The sequence below is a fragment of the Delphinus delphis genome, chromosome 1, assembly GCF_949987515.2.
Source record: "Delphinus delphis chromosome 1, mDelDel1.2, whole genome shotgun sequence".
Classification (NCBI taxonomy): Eukaryota; Metazoa; Chordata; class Mammalia; order Artiodactyla; family Delphinidae; genus Delphinus; species Delphinus delphis.
Window position 1 is genome coordinate 1,613,195 of NC_082683.1, and position 6,658 is coordinate 1,619,852.

Here is a 6,658-nt window from a genome sequence, read left to right on the forward strand (position 1 = left end):
AGCACAGAGAGGCCGTGCTCTGAGGAGTGGCATCTGCTGCCGGCCACAACCTTGTCCTGGGCACGGGCCAGAGTGGACACCTGTCCCGGGAAGAGCAGGTGTGTTTGCAGCTGCGAATAAGGGGAAGGGGCACAGTGGCCAGGCCTCGGGGCGGGCCCAGAGGGCGCTGACAGCCGGGCTCCCCTGCCCCCAACCTCCTGCCCACCCGGCCTGAAGCGGGACAGAGGGAGGCAGGGCCAGCGCTGACTGAGGGGGGCTGAGTCTCGCTCTTCCCATCGTTCCTAGAATGTTCGGGGGGGAGTGGGTCGTCTGAGAGGGAACGGCCGGCACACGCTCGGGCTAGTTGGGATTCGACGGTGTTGAGCTGGCCAGTGGGCCCCCGGGGGTGGTGCCCCTGTCCCTGCCAGGTCCAGGGGGCTCTGGCCACACCCACTCACCCCGCCCCCCGCAGCTTGCTCATGGTGGGGCAGGGGCTCTGCAGCAAGGACCCAGCTCCCCAGAAGGTGGTGGCTCTCGGGTCCCTGGGACCTGGCATGGTGCCAGCTCTCGTCCCAAGAGGTGACCTCCTAAGGCAGGTCCCGAACTCCTGGGCCCCTCGCCGGCTCTCAGGCTGGGGAGCCAGAGCCAGTTCCAGCCTCGTAGTTTTGCTACAAATGAAAACCTCTGCCCCCCACCAAGGGTGCCCCAGACCCTCCCACCGGTCCCTGTCGCAGCCCCAGGCAGCGCCGTCAGCGGCAGGCCGGGTCCCCCTCCTCTGCTCTCAGCCCCGTCGCGGCTCTCGTCTTTCTGGGGGTGCCCCGCGCCTGCCGATCCCGTGTGTTTGGGGCTCTGAGCCGGTGACAATGCCCGACACTGGGAACAATGCTCTTATTGTCACAGCCGGCCCTGGCTCAGAGCTCGGAAACGTTAGACACGGCGTCCCTGGTTATCACCCTCACAGGGAACAGGGCTGGGCTCCAGCTCACACGAAGACATAATAATTTTCTCCCATTATTCAAATCTCCTGTTTCCCTCACTCCACCTCTGGCGGCAGGAGCTGAGGGAAGAGGCTGGATGGGCTGTAAGGGCCCAGGACCCCGGGATGGCTTCGCACGTGGGCAGCTGGGCCACATCCAGGGCCCACAGAGGTTGCAGCCGGGGCACCAGGCGCTACTCACGAGGGGCCTGGCCAGGGACCAAGACACCAGGCAGGGCGTTTCTAGGATTGGCTCCCCGCCCCACAGTTGTCTCTTGACCAGAGGCCCTCAGTGCTGGCAGGGCTGGGGATGACGCTGGGCAGAGATGCAGTCAGAGGGTGGAGGCAACCCCGCGGCCTGCCACCACCCATGTCGGCCAACTCTGCTCAGAGGTGACCGTTCCTGGCCCCCAGAGCTGGGGGCCCCGCCCGCCGCTGCCAGCCTGCCCACGGGGTTGGGGGTCACCAGGGGGGACCCCACCCCACGCCTGGCAGGGAGGGAACACGGGGGGCTGGTCCGCCCACCGCGGCCCCGGTTCAGGCCTCGGCGAGAGGCGTCAGCCAGAGTAAGTGGATACCTCCCAGTTATGCAACCCGGGGTCGGTGAGGATGGGCTGCTCGGGTAGCGAAAACAAGCACCGTCCGGCTCCAGAGTGTGAAATCGTTGGGCCTAATTAGAGGGAGGCCGGGGAGGCGGGGCTGGGGCCGGACGCGGGTCTCAGCCTCCCCGCGACAGGCCTGTGCTGTGAGGCCTGTGCTGTGACGGGCTGCTTGAGGCCAGCTGGGCCCCAGGGTCACCCCAACACCCTGGGGGAGACGGGGGTGGCGCTTCCAGAGTCTCCTCCCCTCCACCCGCTAGACGCAGACATTTCACCCACAAACCTTGTGTTGGGGGGCACGGATGGGGAGCCTTTTGCCTTCCTTTCTCTGCGCCCGAGGGACGCTTCGAGTCCAGTCTGTTCACTTAACACTTGCTCATCCAGCAGCAACTCTGGGCCGGGCCAAGTGGGCCCCGGAGGTTCCGACAGGAGCCAGGGCAGCCCCGACCCCAGGCTCACAGCCTGGAAATTCACAACGGAGGGTCAGGTGCCACCTGTGACTTGGGGAAGACGGGGACCCCGCCATCCCTTGCAGCAGGGTGCCCTAAGCCTGGTAAGGATCTGGAGCATGGGGGACGCCCCCAAATGGGCCCTACGGAGGGGCCCAGGTCCAGGCTTCGAGCGAGAGGATGATGGGGAGGCCCAGGGAGGAGGTGCAGACGAGAGGGGGCTCGTACCCTCGTTCAGAGCCCTCTTTGTACAGAGGGAGCTCCCTGCTTTCTGGCCAATGCTTCTCTGCCGCAACATGAACGGCTCGGGGGAGGTATTGCCCGCCCCGGGGGGCAGGGAGCAGCACACCCCCGCCCCCCGCCCCCCGGCTGGAGTCCTGGCAGGACAGGCCAAGGTGGTCCCCGCAAGAGCACAGCCACCACCCTGCACCCACGTGGGAGGCGGGCGGGGCCAGGAAGCAGAGCTTTATGAAGACAGATGAGGGAAGGAAGGAGACACTCCATCCCGCTGGAGGGGCCTTTTATCTCCCAGGGGCTCGAGAGTGTTTCACATAAAACATCCCCAGGAGCATCAATCAGAAAGTGGAAGTAAGACTCTATAAAGACTGAAAATACTGGCTGTGGCTTGTGCCTGTGGGCGGTAAGGAGCTTAACCAGAAAAACCTGTGAGCCCGCGAGAAGCTCGTTTCTAAGGCCCCGGGGAAGCGGGAAGCAGCAGGCCCTCGGACCCTCGCCAGAGACTGCTCTGGGTCCCACGAGGACCCACTGGGGCTGCAGAGACTTTGGCCAATGAGGCTCCTTCCGTGTGTTACTCCCCACCGTGATGCCGGAAGCTCGCCGGGAGCCCTGGTAGGGGAGTGGCCGCAACTCCCCAACAGAGCCCCGCCCCGCTGGTACCCGCATACCACTGCCCTGGTGGGGGCCCCGGCATCTCAGCTCCAAGCAGGGTCACCAGGCAATGGAAGGACCACAGCTGATGACTTTCCGCCGGTCTCCTCAGCCTCCGTGCTCAGAGCCCTGCGTGGTCCCCTCTCAGAGTGGGGAGGCAACTGGCCCAAGCAACCCTTGTCCTCTTTTAGCAGAAAGAGGGGAGCCTGGAACACAGGACCGTCCCAGACTAGCAGCTGTGTGCAGGGGCAGAAATGCACCCACACCCCCCAGCTGTACACCCAAGCCAGCCCTGACGCGTCCTGATGCAAGAGATGTGGCTCCTGGGCTGCGAGGGCTGGGCAGGTCATCGGAGGTGACCGTAGACCTGGGGAAGCCCTGGCAAGGACACTGGGAGGCCAGTGGTCTTCCTTGCATCTGGGGCATGTCCCCTGATGGAGAGCCCTGGACCCAGGTCCAGCCATCATCACAGAGTGCCACCCCCAGGCTCTCAGTCCGGGGCCCGGCCCACTCTCCCCATGCTGCTCTGGTCAGCAGCCTGGACATCCCTGCTAATGCAATGATGCTGGCAGGCTCTGTGGACCCCTTCCGAACCCTCCCAGAGGGGGCTCATGAGCCTGGAGCAGGGGAATGTACTTCCCCAGGGTGGCTCCCAGACCCCTCCCTCCCTCTCCACCTACGGTAGGTGGGCTCCCTGGCCCCTCCGTCTGTGTCTCTCTGTCCAACCCAGAGTTCTCTGCTTTTCCTTCACGGATGTGCAGACAGACGGTGGTGTGTGCCACCGGAAACCACAGATTTTCGCCCGTGACAGACAGATGCATCCGTGCTGCATTTGCCCAGCATCTCTGACTCTGTGGGCCGTTCCCGGGGTCTAGAGTGCGAGCCGTCCCAGCCCCAGTGCCTGCGGCCCACACTTCCCTGTGGCTCAAACCCTTCCTCTGGTCATTCCAGGGATGGTTGTCTTGGGCGGGGGGTGTGTTCTGGAAGCCCACGGGAGGAAAACACCAGGTCCTCCCTGGAAAAGGCACAAGCACCCCCATCCTCTCCCCTCTGGCGCCACCCTCCTGGATTCAGCCTTGAAGGCTCTCCCTGCCCGCAAAGCCCGAGGGCCCCAGGCCAGGTGGTCAGGCCTCCCGGGGCTGGTCAGCACGCCTGTCAACTCCTGGGAAACTCAGTGCTGAATGTGGGGCTCAGAGCACGTTTCCTACTCTTCATGTGTCGGCAGGTCTGCAAGGACTTGTGATGGCCAATCTTCTGTGTCCTCTCGACTAGGCCACGGTGCACAGACATCAGGTCCCACCTGGGTCCAGATGTTGCTGGGAGGATGCTTTGTAATGAGATCAACATCTAAGCGGACTCTGAGTGAAGCAGATTGCCCTGCAGACTGTGGAGGGCCTCACCCCATCAATCGAAGGCCTGGCTAGAACCAAGACTGACCTTCCCCAGCAGGAAGGAGTCCTGCCTGCAGGCGGCCTCCGTGCTCGAGCTGCCCAGTTCCCTGGTCTCTCTCCACACACACACACACACACACACACACGCACGCACACACACACACGCACACACACACACGCACACCCTATTGCTTCTGTTTCTCTGCAGGACCCTTACTAATACAGAACACAATGGAAACTTTTTATGACATTTAGTGCAACACACTTTCTGCTCAAAATTCCCCTGCTGTTGAGTGTGTCCCACCGTGCAGGGGTGCCAGGAGGACCCTGGGAGAGCCCTGGGGCCTGAGCTGGGCAGACCTTGCAGGGCTGCTGGATCCCGGGTTCAGAGGTGGGGTCCATTTGCTGAGCGCAGGCCCGCTCACCACAGGCCGCCAGGCCTGCTTTGCTTGGCGCTTCGGGTCGTGTCTCTGCTGTGGGCATGTGGGCACGTGGCCCTTGTGGCTGCACTGACCAAACTCCTCGCGTTTGCACTCAGATCTCTGAGTCTCCAGAGGTGCTTGTGCCCGAGGGTGACACACACAGGAAGCGATGTCGGGCCACCGAGGAGTCCGGGGAGGGGCTGGACGCCAGCCCTCTACGCCCTGAGTTCCCCGTGACACTGATACAAACCTCACACCGTGTGGCTCAGCCCCTTTGCGAGACATAGGAAACCAACTCGCTTTTCTGAAAGCTGGTGGATAAGCAGCAGCTGTCAAGCTTTCAGGACACAAATCCAAATTTCGTTTCTGCCACAAAACCACAGCGAAGCCCAGATTTAGGGGAAAATCACTGTTGTCGTTGAAGGCGATCCACGAGCGTAACTCGCTGGGGGCCTGGGGAGCGGCCGAGCTGAGGGATCCCTTGGGCTGGTGCATCGTCCGTGACTCTGGCCTCAATGCCTGCGAGGACCCAGCGGCCCCGACCCTGAGCCCTGGTCCTCTCACCTGTCACCTCCTGCGTCCTGGGGGGCCTCCCAACCTGTGTGGACGTGTGTGCAGGCTGCGGGGGGATACACACACGCAGACGCACATTTGCGCACACATCTGCACGCAGAGAGATACACACGTGTGCATGTGTGTACAGGCATGCAGCTCACATATACACGCGTGTGTGCACATGCACACAGAGACACGCGTGCACCCACAGACACACAGACGCTCGCACACAGGTGCGCACACACGGAGTGAGGCCCACCACAGCAATCAGCTGCACATCCGGGTCGGCCCGACGGCACCTGGGCCCCGGGACGGCCATTGCTTGCCATGCAAATGAAGCGCCCGAGATCTGCGGGCCAGATGCACGTGAGTAGCCAGTGACAGTAAAAACGCGACTCCTTGGCCTGAACCATCCTGCAGAGGCAGGGTTTCCCCGACAAGCGCAGAGCAGGGCGGGGGCTGAGGGTCCCACTGCATCAGGGCAGCACACACACACGGTGGGGCCCTCCCATCTGGCCCTGAGCGCACTGAGGGCGTCTGGGGCACCGGCAGGTCAGGGACGCCTAGGGTGGCAGGACGCCCCAGCCTGGGCACCCACGGGGGAATGACAGGAGCTGGTATTTAGACCCGATCGCGAGTTCCCACCCAGATTCTGCCCCAGGCCTGGCAGCCCTGGGAGGAGCGGGCATGGGGAGCGGGGCGCGGGGGCAGGAGATGCTCAGAAGTGATGCCCAGTGCTTGGTCTGCAAACCTGCTTTGAGGCCGGAGGGGCAAAGGGGCTGTGGGGAGAATGTGGGGTGAGGGTTTCCCCAGTCAGGAGCTCAGGCTTACCCCTTGGGAGGCAGCCCCTGGTGGGCCAAGCCCAGAAGAAAGGTATCGGGACCGGTAAGCGTGGTCCCCGCTTTGTACTTCTTGAATCTAAAGTTTCCAGGAGAGAGCTGCTTAGAGAACGAGGTCTCTTCTCATGACGGGTGTTGGAGGCGCGCCTGAGGCTGCCTCTTGCTCCTCACCCCGTGAGCCTGGGGCACCTGCTCTGGCTTCTTGCCCAAGGCTCTGAAGAGCAGTGTCCCAGCTCGTCTCCCTCCGTCCCTTCCACAGAGCATCTTCTGCAGCGGGGCCCACTCGCAGCAATCAGCCGGGGGGCTGAGGGGTAGGCGAGCAGGGGTCCCCAGGCCCAGAGCCACGTGGTGCGATGAGGCTGGACTTCACATCTCACTGCCCGGACCATCCAGGAGGAGTCAAGACCCTCCTTCCTGGAAGCCGTATACGAAGACAGAGAAGGAAACCCAAGCCAGACTCGGTGAGATGACTCCAGGACTTACTTTGTCCTGCTGTCCTGCGGCTTCTCTCCTCCTAACCTCGTCCAGTTGGCCCCCTCCCCAGCTGAAGCGCGTGTGCG